This window comes from Herpailurus yagouaroundi, unplaced genomic scaffold (genome assembly GCF_014898765.1).
Source record: "Herpailurus yagouaroundi ecotype Mexico unplaced genomic scaffold, PumYag 182, whole genome shotgun sequence".
NCBI lineage: Eukaryota > Metazoa > Chordata > Mammalia > Carnivora > Felidae > Herpailurus > Herpailurus yagouaroundi.
In genome coordinates, this window is record NW_024412413.1 from 37,005,088 (window position 1) to 37,017,898 (window position 12,811).

The 12,811-nt window shown below is 38.5% G+C and overlaps 1 protein-coding gene across 9 annotated transcripts in view; it reads right to left on the bottom strand.

The window, feature by feature from the left end:
* The window catches only part of METTL25 (methyltransferase like 25), a 161,344-nt gene that overhangs the window by 105,194 nt on the left and 43,339 nt on the right, over positions 1–12,811 (bottom strand). The window lies entirely within an intron of this gene.

The window sequence follows — 12,811 nt, forward strand, 5'->3', positions numbered from 1 at the left end:
TCTGTTTCTTATCTTTGCTAAGAAGGGCAGAGCCAGTCCAGTACCTTGAGAATTCCCAAACTACTTATGTCAACATAATTATTTCTTCTCAAGATGTCTCATCAAATACCTTCGTTTTTTCTTTGGTTTTTACAAGTATGGAATCAGATTTTTCTTAATTTTATTTCATGTTATTCTTTTATTGAGCACTTGCTACATATATTATGATGAATGTTAGGCATTAAAAGAAAAATTTCAGAGATAACCTTTTTGTTTTAAAGTTGCTCAAAGAGGGGGCGCCTGGGTGGCGCAGTCGGTTAAGCGTCCGACTTCAGCCAGGTCACGATCTCGCGGTCCGTGAGTTCGAGCCCCGCGTCAGGCTCCGGGCTGATGGCTCAGAGCCTGGAGCCTGTTTCCGATTCTGTGTCTCCCTCTCTCTCTGCCCCTCCCCTGTTCATGCTCTGTCTCTCTCTGTCCCCAAAATAAAAAAAATAAAAAAAAAACGTTGAAAAAAAATAAAGTTGCTCAAAGAAATAAATACTTACCTATCTTGAAAAGATTAAACCCAAACCATTATTTAATTCTAATTAAATAATGGGGTAGGTGCCAAAGCGAAAGAGCACATGAAGAGATCATTGCCCTTCTCCTCTTACAGAGTTAGCGGTCTCATTTTACTCAACCCTCAAAATCAGTACACAACAGAGACAAGGCAGGAAAGAAAACAGGCAGAAAGAAGAAGAAGGGGTGAGGGAAGAGAAGAAAAAAAATATTTTGCAGATGTAGTTAGTGAGTTATTCAACCATCATTCTTAACACCTGTCTACTTTGCCTGCCTCACCACAGAGCCTGAGAAAGTCAAATAGTCACTTTCCAGACTCCCCGGCAGCTGAAAGTTACCTTGTGAAACATATCTGCGCAAGAAGACATGAAAAAATTCTGAGAAATTTCTGGAAAAACATTTTTTTTTACCCTCCTTGACAAAATGGGAGAATACTTGAGGAGAAAGTCTCTAACTCATGCCCACTTCTCATGAAGACATGATGCTTGCAACGGCAGCCCTGAGAGGGAAGTAGAGATGTGAACCCAGTGCCCTGATGTCATGGAGTCTGTGAACCAACCCCAGAACTGCTACTCCTTTTGTTTATGGGAGGAAACTAATGACTTTGTTGTTTATGCCACTGTTAGGTGAACTTGCCATTATTTACAGCCCAAAGTATTTCCAACTCAGGTTCTGGCCTAGATTCTGGGTATGGTTAACCACTGTCGTCTTTCTTTCCAAGATGTGGTTCTTGAGAAGTCACATGCTTCCTACATTATAGGTAGAACTTATCTTGAAACTATCTCAATCTCCTTTCTCTCAAGGCCCATGGGGAACAAATAGAAAATGAGTAGAAAAATAGAAAAAGCTAATTATGTGCTATGTGCTATAAAACCAAAAGCTAAGCAGGATATGGCTATTACAATCATGCCAACTTAATAAAATATTAATCCTAGTAAATAAAATGTCTGATACTTACATAAAAAGAGAGTTTACAGAATGTGAGAGATACATTTATCTTATAGTGAGTACCTGTATTTATTGAAACTTAACACAAAATAGAGACATTTAAGGACAGTGCTGCTCCTAAAAACAGAAGGTGAGTGTGTCCACATGTACTGGGCCACTCAGAGACGCCTCATCCTTACCATATTCCAGAGAAGCAAAATAGCACCGGGTCACTTTATTTGACTGTGAACAAGCTATAGGGTACAAAACTGAAGAGAGGAAAGCAGAAATTGGGAAACTGTCTTAACCTTGTGTGAGAGGGGATAGGCTTACCAATCTCCAAACTATCTCAGTCTCTGCCAAAGTCAATGTCCCTGCCCAGTTCCTAAACTTAAACTAATCAAGCTTTTCCATATTTAAGTATTGCTATTCTTAAAAAGAGGTGAGGACCAGTATTAGCCTTCAGTTCCATGCTTGGACTCTCCTCTATATCTAGGAAGAACCAGAATTTGTATATACCCTGAGCTTCCCCTATTTGCCTCATTTTATTCATACAGGATCTATATGTAAGCTTTTGTCTCAGGTTCGGGTTTCCATTCTAGTCCTCTAATAAGGACCAGAAATTACTCCAAAATTCTAACACATTAGGTTTTAGCCTCAATGCTTTTAAATTTAACAGAATCTTCCCAGAAGGCCAAATCCTCTCTATCCCAATTTCTGACTGATGCTTTAAGAGCGTGACTCTAGAGCCAGACTGGGCTAAAATTTTAACTCCTTTACTTATGAAGTGTATGATCTTTGGCAGGTTACCTAACCTCTCTGTCATTCAGTATACTCAGCTGAAAATGGACATGAGAATAACAGTATTACCTTTTAGGGGTGTTACAAAGAATAATGAAAATGGAAATGACAAGATTATTACCTCACAGGAGTGTTAGGAGGCATAAAGGAGTCAATAAAAGTTAAGTACCTAGAATAGTGCTTCACATACAGTAATTAAAAGATTAGCATTCATTCACCACTCATGGGGAGTTTTACACCTGGTCAGAAACTACCACTACGTGTCCTCAACTTTCCAACAAGATCCTCTGAAAATAGATGCCAACTCAGGTGTGACTAGAGTTTGTCTTTTGAATACCAGTGTAAGCAACTGGCTACCTTCTTTGGGGTGGATACTTCTTTCTGGGTTAGTTCCCCTAGTCTTGGTTCCACAATTTCTGGTTTATTTTCCTTTCCCCACTGTTAGGGTCCCAGTAAATCTCATGGTTGAGAACTGTAGGTCTGACAAATGTGACTCTTGGTCACATTACTGTTCTGCTCAAAAGTTTTCATTACCAAAATGGATTTTCCATATGAGTCCTTTCCAATACTCTTTAACATTTCAATATTTCATATCAATCAGATTACCACCTAGCTAGGGAATTCATTCATTTCCAATGAGTGATCTGCAGCACCTTAACTTAACCCACCTTGTTCACATGCTTGGAATGCTCCTCTCTCATTTTTGCCTATCTAAATCTTATGCTACCAAGCTCAACTCAAAAGTTACTACCTTCGTAAAGTTTTCCCTGATCACCTAACAGGAAATGATCTTTACATTCTAGCTGGAATGGTTCTTTTAACACTTATTATATTCTTTTTTCTTAGCTCTAAGAAATCAATTATAAATTGTATACCTTCATAATTAATTCATAAATCACATACGTTATTGTCTGTTGTTGCTACTATTGTTGGCTTGTGTACATTTATAGTACATAAATACAGTTACAGTCTAAAGGTACAAGTTTCACACAAAGGAGAAGCACTCATAGCAAGACCTGAGATTAGCCTGTACTAACCAGATAGGGTATCACAAAGGATCTCAGAACATAGGTCCGTAAATAAAACAGAAGTCTATTTCTCTCTTGTCCTAGTTCAGAGGAAGGAAGGCAGTATACAATGTGTTATCCAGAGACCCAGATGATAGGCTCTCTGCCATCCTCAAGATTAGGCTATCAGCTTTGATATCAAGGTTACTGTTATTACTTGGCTAATAGGAAGGGTGAAAAGAAATGGGGTACAAGTAGCGTCCTTTCACATAAGTTTCACACATTACTTTGACTCACATTCTGCTGGCTTGAACTCTGTCACATGGGAGATACTCTAACTGGGTGGCTGGGTGCCATTTGCTCTACTAAAACCAAGAAGAGTTAGAATTATTAAAAAGAAGATGACGACAATGGATGTGATTACATTCTGTTTCATATACATACTATTACATTCCCCACTCTCCTTTATACTCTCCTCTTTCCTGTGCCTTATTCATGTGTTAACATTACACACAGGCACCTGTGTGCGCGCGCGCGCACACACACACACACACACACACACACACACACACACACACACAGTGGCAGGGAATGCTAACTGCCCACCTAATACCCATTTTCTCCTTTGTCATTCACAGAGTCTTGATTTCATTTGGAGGTGCAATGTGCCCATCTAGAAGGCTATATTCCTAGCCTTTTAGAGGTCGTGTATGAGGAAAGGAAGTTCTATAAAGGATATTGCCACAGTTGGGAGAAACTCTTTCATCTTCATATTTGAACTGTAATGGCTGGAGCAGTAGCAACCATTACATAACCATAATTGAAAGGTAAAAAACTTTAGAGAGTTTGACCTCCACCTCCTTGAACCATACGAAACAATGTCAGCTATTACCTTACAGATTTTCTAGAAAGTAAGACAAAAACAAATCCTATGGCATTATGCTACAGTAGTTCCATTTCCATGTATTTAGATATCTATTTATAACACTTGCCCAAAGTATTGTCACTCATATATAAAGCAATCTCAAAATATTAAACATGTCCAAAACTTTGTCCTGAAACTTGGTCTATCCTTAGTGTTTTCTATCACGTAAGTCGTGCCATCATCTACACAGTGGCTGAAAACACACACCTGGCAATAATCCTTGACAATTCCTGCTCCTTTATCTCCCACTCTGAATAATCATAAATGTTTCTTTTTTTTCTTAATTCTTTTTTCAATGTTTATTTGTGTTTGAGAGACAGAGAGAGACAGAGTGTGAGCGGGTGAGGGGCAGAGAGAGAGGAAGACACAGAATCCGAAGCAGGCTCCAGGCTCCGAGCTGTCAGCACAGAGCCTGACTTGGGGCTCAAACTCATGAACCGTGGGACCATGACCTGAGCAAAGTCAGATGCTTAACCAACTGAGCCACCCAGGCGCCCCAAACATAAATGTTTCTAAAGTTTTCCTAATTTACGCAATTCCTACTACTGCTGCCCTAACTTTAGTCCTCAGCTTTGTGGTCTCAACTTATGAGACTGTGTCCTATGAGACTCCCTTCTGTGTGTGCCTAGCTGTAGGTTTTATTATTTGTAGCCTACACCTTTTAGGGCTATGAAACCAAAGCTCCAGTTTGCCCCGGTACACAAAATTCCTTTAGCGCCTTCAGTGCTACCATTATCTTTGTGGAACCCTACATTCTCTTATATCTTGACTGGATAAAAACTATGTATCTTTCCAGTATTTCAATACTTTTAAGAAATGAAATTTAACTATATTCAGCATTTTTAGTTGAATAGGGGTGGGGGCATTCAGGTTATGTCCAGCCAGACATATTTTGTGATTTAGTTTGTTATTAAGTTTCGATCTTATATTTGGTAGATTTTATCTATGGAGATTCCAAGGGCCTGAACTTGGGAAGTATTCCCTCACAAGGATTTGATTTTGCTTCTGTAGAGAGCCAACTGAAAACTGTTTTGTCTCATTCAGGTCATGGCTTAGTATGGACTTTTCAGGTTCAGCTCCCCCACCATGCAGGAGGCCCAACATCAGTCTCTAGATCCCACTGTGACAAGCAATTGCCTCAGGACAACACTGTCTGCTACATTATGACTCCAGTTCCCTGCTCTGGTTTCAACTCCTCTTCCTCTTCTCTCCTTTTAAATGTTAGGTTTTGATTTTTCTTGATCCATAGAGATTTTCCTTATTTTTTGTTGACTCAGCAATGCTTAAAAAAATACATGTTCTAATGTAGCCAGGATCTAGCTGAACCTGTAGGAGGATTCCTCGGAAAAATCACACCCCCCACACTGCTGGAAGTCAAATACATGCTGTTTTGAAAAAAGAAACTATGCTTTATTCCTCTACATTTGTCAAACTTCCAGTATTAAAAGACCACAGTAGACAAAAAATATTTGTATAATAAAATACATATCATAGGAGGCAGAAAATAATGTCAAGTCTTTACTGAAAAGACAGCAATTCTATGTATTCTTGCAATGATGGGATTAAGTCACTCCTATTACTTTGTCTAAGAAATTAGCCATACCTTTCTGTATGATACAATGCCTGTTTAATGCTGATATTAACCACCTAATACTATCATAGGAGTATACCATACACTAGATATCTGATAAATCTCTAAATATAAGATAAACTTATTTTTAAACAGTATGCTACAATTTTCAAATGATATGCTCAAGATCTTTTTTTTTTTCAACTTCCAGATGCCTTTCCCCATGAAGTACTTCTAAATTTAAAGCAATTATATCAAAAGTTAATCCTCAGAGACAGTGCAGATGACTATATAGGTATCTAGCTCCCTTAAAATTCCTACTGGTGACATAAATAGGGAAACTGTAATATGAGAGGTATTATGTGACTTTGAAAATTTTCCATTTGATACAGAAATGGCACAACCAGATTGAAAGATGCCACTAAAAGACTTTCTGCAGTCCTCCTATGGTTGAAAACAAAACAAAAGTAAACGGAGGGGGATCTATGGGAGAACCACCTTAATACCCTGTAACACATTAATTCCGGGGGGGGGGTGGACATGAAGGCACTGACGGTAGGAGAACACCGCCTGGCACTGGGCTCAGAGGCGGGCTGGGGAAAGACCCGAGCACACATCTGTGCCCTAACAAGAGGCGCTCCTAGGAGGCACTTCCTATGGAGGCCAGGTTAGAAGTGCTATAAAACCACCTGAGGTGACTCTCCAAGGTCCTAGATCTTTCTCCACTCCTCCTGTACTCCTAAGCCTCTGCAACGGTCACATACATTTAGAGGAAAAGTCCCTCAGACTGGGCCCAAAGGACACAGAGCACTAACACCAATTCTTTTTTTTTTTTCCACTAACACCAATTTCTGACAGAATACATGACAGACAGATATAAATACTTCTGTGAAGCTCAACAAACACATACAAATGACCAAGTCCAGAGGCAAAGAAAAAAAAAGTGTTTTCCTGCTTTGTGCTCAGTTTTAAGGAAAACATAAAAACTTCCTAGGAAACCCCCTAGGAGATATGTTCCTCATGCTTCATTGGTAATATTCCTAAATAAATGAAATTACCATAATTAATTGAGACTGAAAGTCCTCTATTTCTGTGGTGCCCGGCTGGCTGAGTCAGAAAAGCATGTGACTTTTTATCTCAGGGTCATTAGTTCGAGCCCCATGTTGGGTATAGAAATTATTAAAAAAAAAAAAAAAAGAAGAAGAAGAAGAAAGCCATCTATTTCTCAGGCGATAGAAGGGTACAATCTTCTTAAAGACTGATGCCTGAAAAAAATTATAGTCCAGTTAGCAAGGAAAAAGAAATATGTGGATCTAGATAGGTAACCAGTAGTGTTTCCTCTAGCGCTTTTCTACCTTTACAGAAAAAACAACCGGAAGAATTTCTCCTCTGACTTCTGGGGGAAAAAATGATGTAAGTCTTTCAAGTTAATTATGACAGTTATAATCAATACGAAGACAAAATGCTGACACAATTCAAGCTTGGGAAAATATATACATTCTGTAAAGCACTGCAATAAAACTGTTTCTGGTATTTCTTGTTCTCCTAGGAACCACTGGCTCATAATGTATAAATATTTAAAAGCAGTCTTTAAAACATATGGTATAACTTCGGTATTCATAATGACTCAGAGAGCTCTGAGGTATTTTTGAAAACTGACATTCATGGCAGGCCACCTCCACGATCTACCACAGTACACTGGGTAAACATATCATGTACAACACATATTGTTTGCACAGTACGTATCATCATGAAAAGTTGCAGTGCACATACCAGACTTTCTGACTATACTACGTTGGACTATTAATAACTCAAATTTACATCCCAAAGGGCAACACTGCCCCAATTCAAACTGAAAACCAGCTGTGTAAACAAAGTGAGGGCGAGGGGCAGGTGTGTAAGATATGAAGGGAGAGACACATGACACACTTGACCATTCAGAGATATAACTCCATGGAACCTGAGTGCTAGATCTATGACAGGGAATATGCCAACTCTGTGGATGCAAACCTCATGCCCTGTAAGTTAGTTTTAATGTACTGATCGAACTGTACAGTGGTGGATTCCCATTTTAGTAAGGAATACAAGAACGATATAGCATATATTGTATATACAAAATAAGACTATATCCATATTCTATCTATCCAAATAGGTACTGCTATATAGTCCATAATAAACTGTTTGCTGTTGTCTGCCTTCACATACACACACACAGACACAGACACACACACACACACACACACACACACACACACACACACACCTGCTCATCAACCAAGTTAAGCTATCAGAATTTTAGTAGTATTCATAATTATCTTGCATGTTCCTTTGCTTGTCCTGTATTTTTCCCCTTGATTTTGTCTCGTTTCTAGCCCTTAAGTTTATTATGCATTTATTACATGGTATCCTGCCCTCTATATTTGGTTTCCCCAGGTTTTAGTCTAAGCTCTGTACTTCAAGGACCTTTTATGGGTTAATTATTCTAGCACTCTGCACCCTGGACTTTGATATGCCCTCCTGGGCCCTTTTGGGGTCAGCCTTTGGTTTGGATCTGCAAATTTGCATGTGAACAGAGTTTCTAAGTCTGTGTATGGGAGAGGTCAAAATAACTGTAAATAATCTTTTGTTTTAAAGTTTATTTATTTCTTTTAAGAGAGAGAGAGAGAGAGAGCGCAAGAGAGAGAGCATGCACACACACACACGCATGTCCCAGGCAGGCTCCACACTGAGAGAATGTTATAGCAGAATAACATTTGGGGTCTGAACCCACGAACTGTGAGATCATGACTTGAGCCACAGTCAGGTGCTTAACCAACTGAGCCACCCAGGCGCCCCTAAATAATCTTGAATAGATTTCCACAAATCATCTTTTAGAATTCTGTATGTCTCCTAACAGAACCATAATAAATATCTTGTTTTTCAAACATGCTGTTCATCAGAATTACCTATAGAGCTTCTTAAAAACATTTAAATTCAAGTGCCATTCCTAGAGATTATAATTCAGCAAGTCAGAAGCAGGTTCCTGGCATCTATATACTGAAAGCATCATACTTGATCCAGCTGGGCAGCCAGAATTAAGAAACACTATTATAAAACTTGCAGGAGACGGTTCATCTCTTCTTTCTTTCACCACAGCCAAGATAGGGCAAGAAAATGGAGACAAGGGTATGGGAAAGAGAGAAGGAATAAGTTACCTTTGCCACCTGGCTTTTGAGATGAGAAAATGTGTCAGTCCAAAGCTCGGCAAAACTGCAATGTAAATAGGATTGGGTTGCCTTTGTTACTCCTCTATGACTTATTTTTCTATATTTTTCTCCTATCTTTTGGCTTTCCACCGCTTTCCTTGACCTCCAAAACATTTGAAGGTACTCATGTTGTAATACATCTCCACCTGCTTCCTTCATATCACTCAGTCCTGTTGTTTTCTGCTTATCCTTCGCTTTCCTGACAAGTAAAACTCCCAACTTTGTTTGTTTCAGGTATGCATAAGAAATGCAAGCAGCACTAAAATACTATTAGCTTTTCCCACTTAAGCCTAGTACTCTTTGCCTGATAATCTCAGCTAAGATAGTTTTGATAGGAAGCCCTTTCCCAGCATTGACTCTGCCTATAGGAGGGAAAATAAGTCTGTAGCTGCTGGACACAGCTTAACAAACCTTCCCAACATTTTTTTCTTGTCTAAATCCTGGGGCCAAAAATGTCATATCAACTCAGTGAACAATGGCAACTTCCACTCTAGAGAAGGAAAGGACCCACGAGCAATGCTTGAGATCTGTTAACTGAGAGACTTCCATTTCCAGAGTGTGAAATTTGTAGGTGTTTAGTTTAATCTTCGCAGAAGATCCAAAGATTATTTTATGAATGGCTAAGTATTAAATAAATAAACTAAGAGAATCAAGAAGAGATTCTGGGGAAATGATTTGTGGGTAAACTGAAATGAAAAAACAGAGGTCTCATTCAGTCTAAAAACTACTTTTCTATCCACTGCAATGATCATTAGGATTACCATTATCACTGCCTCTGAGAAAGACACAAGGAAAAACAGGATGGGAGAAAAGACAAAGAGAAACAGTAACTATGAAAGGCAAAGAGAATGAAACGATTTTGAACACTTACTACCCCATGCCTTTGTTTACTGCCTGCAATACCTTTTCCACTTCTTTGTCTGATTAACTCCTGCTGACCTTTTAAGACACAGTGGGTATTGCCACCCTGGGAACTCAACATCAGCTCCCATCCCTCCCTCAAAGACTGGGCTACATGTTATTCTGCTATAAAACACAGGTGTAATATTCTGTCTTATAGTACTTACTACATTCCTTTGAAACTAATGTTTGAAGATCAGAAAATATAAACACTAGCGCCCATATTTTGTGTTCTCCAAACTTTACATTGACCCGACCAACTGTTCATTAAATTTTGGTTTGCTGAAAGAAAAGTACCACTATTTTAAGAAAATATAACTATTTAAGACTGAATAAATAAAAAAAATAGCATATGAAATACCTTGGAATCATTAAAAAGAATAAGGCAACATCCTATGTGATGATATAGAAAGATCATCATAATATGTTAAGTGAAAAAAATAAGGTAATAAACTGTTTATCTTTTGGTTCCCTAAAACATAAGAATATAGAGTGTGCACATATATGTATACATTTTCTTTCCTGGAAAAACACACAAGAAACCAAAAATATGGGTGGGGAAAGTTTTATTTTCATTTTAAAAATCTTTCTATATTATTGAAACTTCGTATTCTAAATTCTAAATGATTTTTTACAAACAAAGTTACTAACAGGGACTATCTTGTTCCTAGGATTAAGGGCTATTTTTTTTTTTTTTTAAATCCCTTGAGGGTGAAGATGATATCTCTTACATTTTAATATCATCACTGCTTAGCACAGTATGGAACATAGGGGGCATTTGATGAATGTTGAACTACACTGAACTCTGCCTGTCATCTATTTGAGTCTTTTACTTCTTTCCCAAAGTACTTTTATGAGCCCCTCCCTCATCTCTCTTTATTGTACATGAAGTGCCAAGTACCATGCCTTGAAGACAGTAGCTGGCCAAGAAACATTAATTCAATCATATTATCTCCTACCAGTATGAAATACAGCCACAACTAAACTACAAATTTTGATTCAATTGTGGGTTAGTAAATAAACATCCCAAAGTGACAGAACCAGCTAAGGCGATCACTCCAGAGGGAGAATCAGGTGTGGAAAAATGGGTGTGACAGAGAATACAAAACAAAGCTGAAAAAGAGGATCTTGACGGTGGTGGGAAGTACTGAGATCAGGTCTGAGACCTGATTATACACAGCAATGGCTGCAAAGGTCCAGCAGGACCACAGACGGCAGTCCTAAGATGGCAGGCACTGCCTCAAGAGGAGAGAGGGGTCCTTAGGAAGGGGAAGGCATCTCTGAGGGCATGATGACCATAAAATGAAAGAGGCAAGAAGGCAGCTGAAATGAAGGACCTTTTTTTTTTTTTACATTTATTTTTGAGAGACATAGTGAGACAAAGTGGGAGTGGGGAAAGGTCAGAGAGAGAAGAAGGCACAGGATCGGAAGCAGGCAGCAGCTCTTAGCTGTCAGCACAGAGCCTGACACGGGGCTTGAACTCACAAGCTGTGAGATCATGACCTGAGCTGAAGTCAGACGCTCAACCGACTGAGCCACCCAGGCGCCCCTAAAATGAAAGATCTTATGTTGCAGGACAGCATCTCTGAATTAAAGGACACATCGAGCATCCACACCTTCCCGCAAAAGGAGCTGATTATTAAAGAAACTCCATTTCACTGAACCCTCAGAAGAGGAAGCTCTTGAACTAAGAATCAAACCTCCGCCCTACATAGAACCTTACACTATTGCTGATGCAGGAAAACATTACTCATTTAATATTTTAAAAGCTGTTAAGACTCTGATTGTATTAAAGGTAACATTCTTCATTTCTTCTAGGGAAGATGAATAAAAAGACTGTAAAATAATGTAAATATATGGGTATATAGTTTGGTATAAACACTTTTCTAGTTTTAGGTTCACTTCCCTCCCAATTTTTATGTTGAAAATTTTTGTACTCAGAGAAAAGTTGGAAATAATGGCATAACAAATATATATATATGCTCCATCTAAATCAAACTGTTGTTAACTTTTTGCCAATTTGCTTTCTCTCACTCTGTATATGTCTACGTATTTACAACCTTACTTGTGTGCACCTTTCCCAAAAGAGAGTTTTGAAAACACATAAAAGAATTCAAATTCTATTAACTTTTATTTCATAAAAATTTTTGTCAGTTTTAAGGATGACCTCTATGTCACCCAGTCAAATTTCAGTAGAATTATACAATCATAATTTTTTTACCTCTTGAACATGACTAAATGAAAACAATCAAAACTTCCTATTTACCTGGGTTTTAAAACTGAGAAAAGCATAAATCCCATCCATATGCACACATATTCTTGACCTAAAAATTCTTAGCAAGTGGGTGCTAGATGTTGATAAAGACTTCATTATACTAATAGAAAAGAGAGCTGCTAATGTTAATAGACTGAATAACCACCTAATCTGAACCAGAGGTTTTGAAACCATACCTTATGGAGAGATATAACGTATCAAGTGGATGAAACAGAGGAATTTCAGGAGCTGCTCTGGAAAGGCCAGGGGATGCAAGTCCTCCCACAATACTCTACCTTGTTCCTCAGGTACCTTCTCAGTCCAGACAGCAGTCTGAATATTGTTTTGATGCAACTGCACAGTTATGCAGACTTTTATTTTATATTTGTTTACCTTTAATCATTTTTATTTTATTTTTTGATTTATTTATTTTTATATTAAATATATTGTCAAATTGGCTTCCATACAACACCTAGTGCTCATCCCAAAAGGTGCCCTCCTCAATACTCATCACCCCCCTTCCCCTGACTCCCACCCCCCATCAACCCTCAGTTTGTTCTCAGTACTTAAGAGTCTCTTATGGTTGCCTCCCTCCCTCTCTGTAACTTTTCCCCCCTTTTCCCTCCCCCCTGGTCTTCTGTTAAG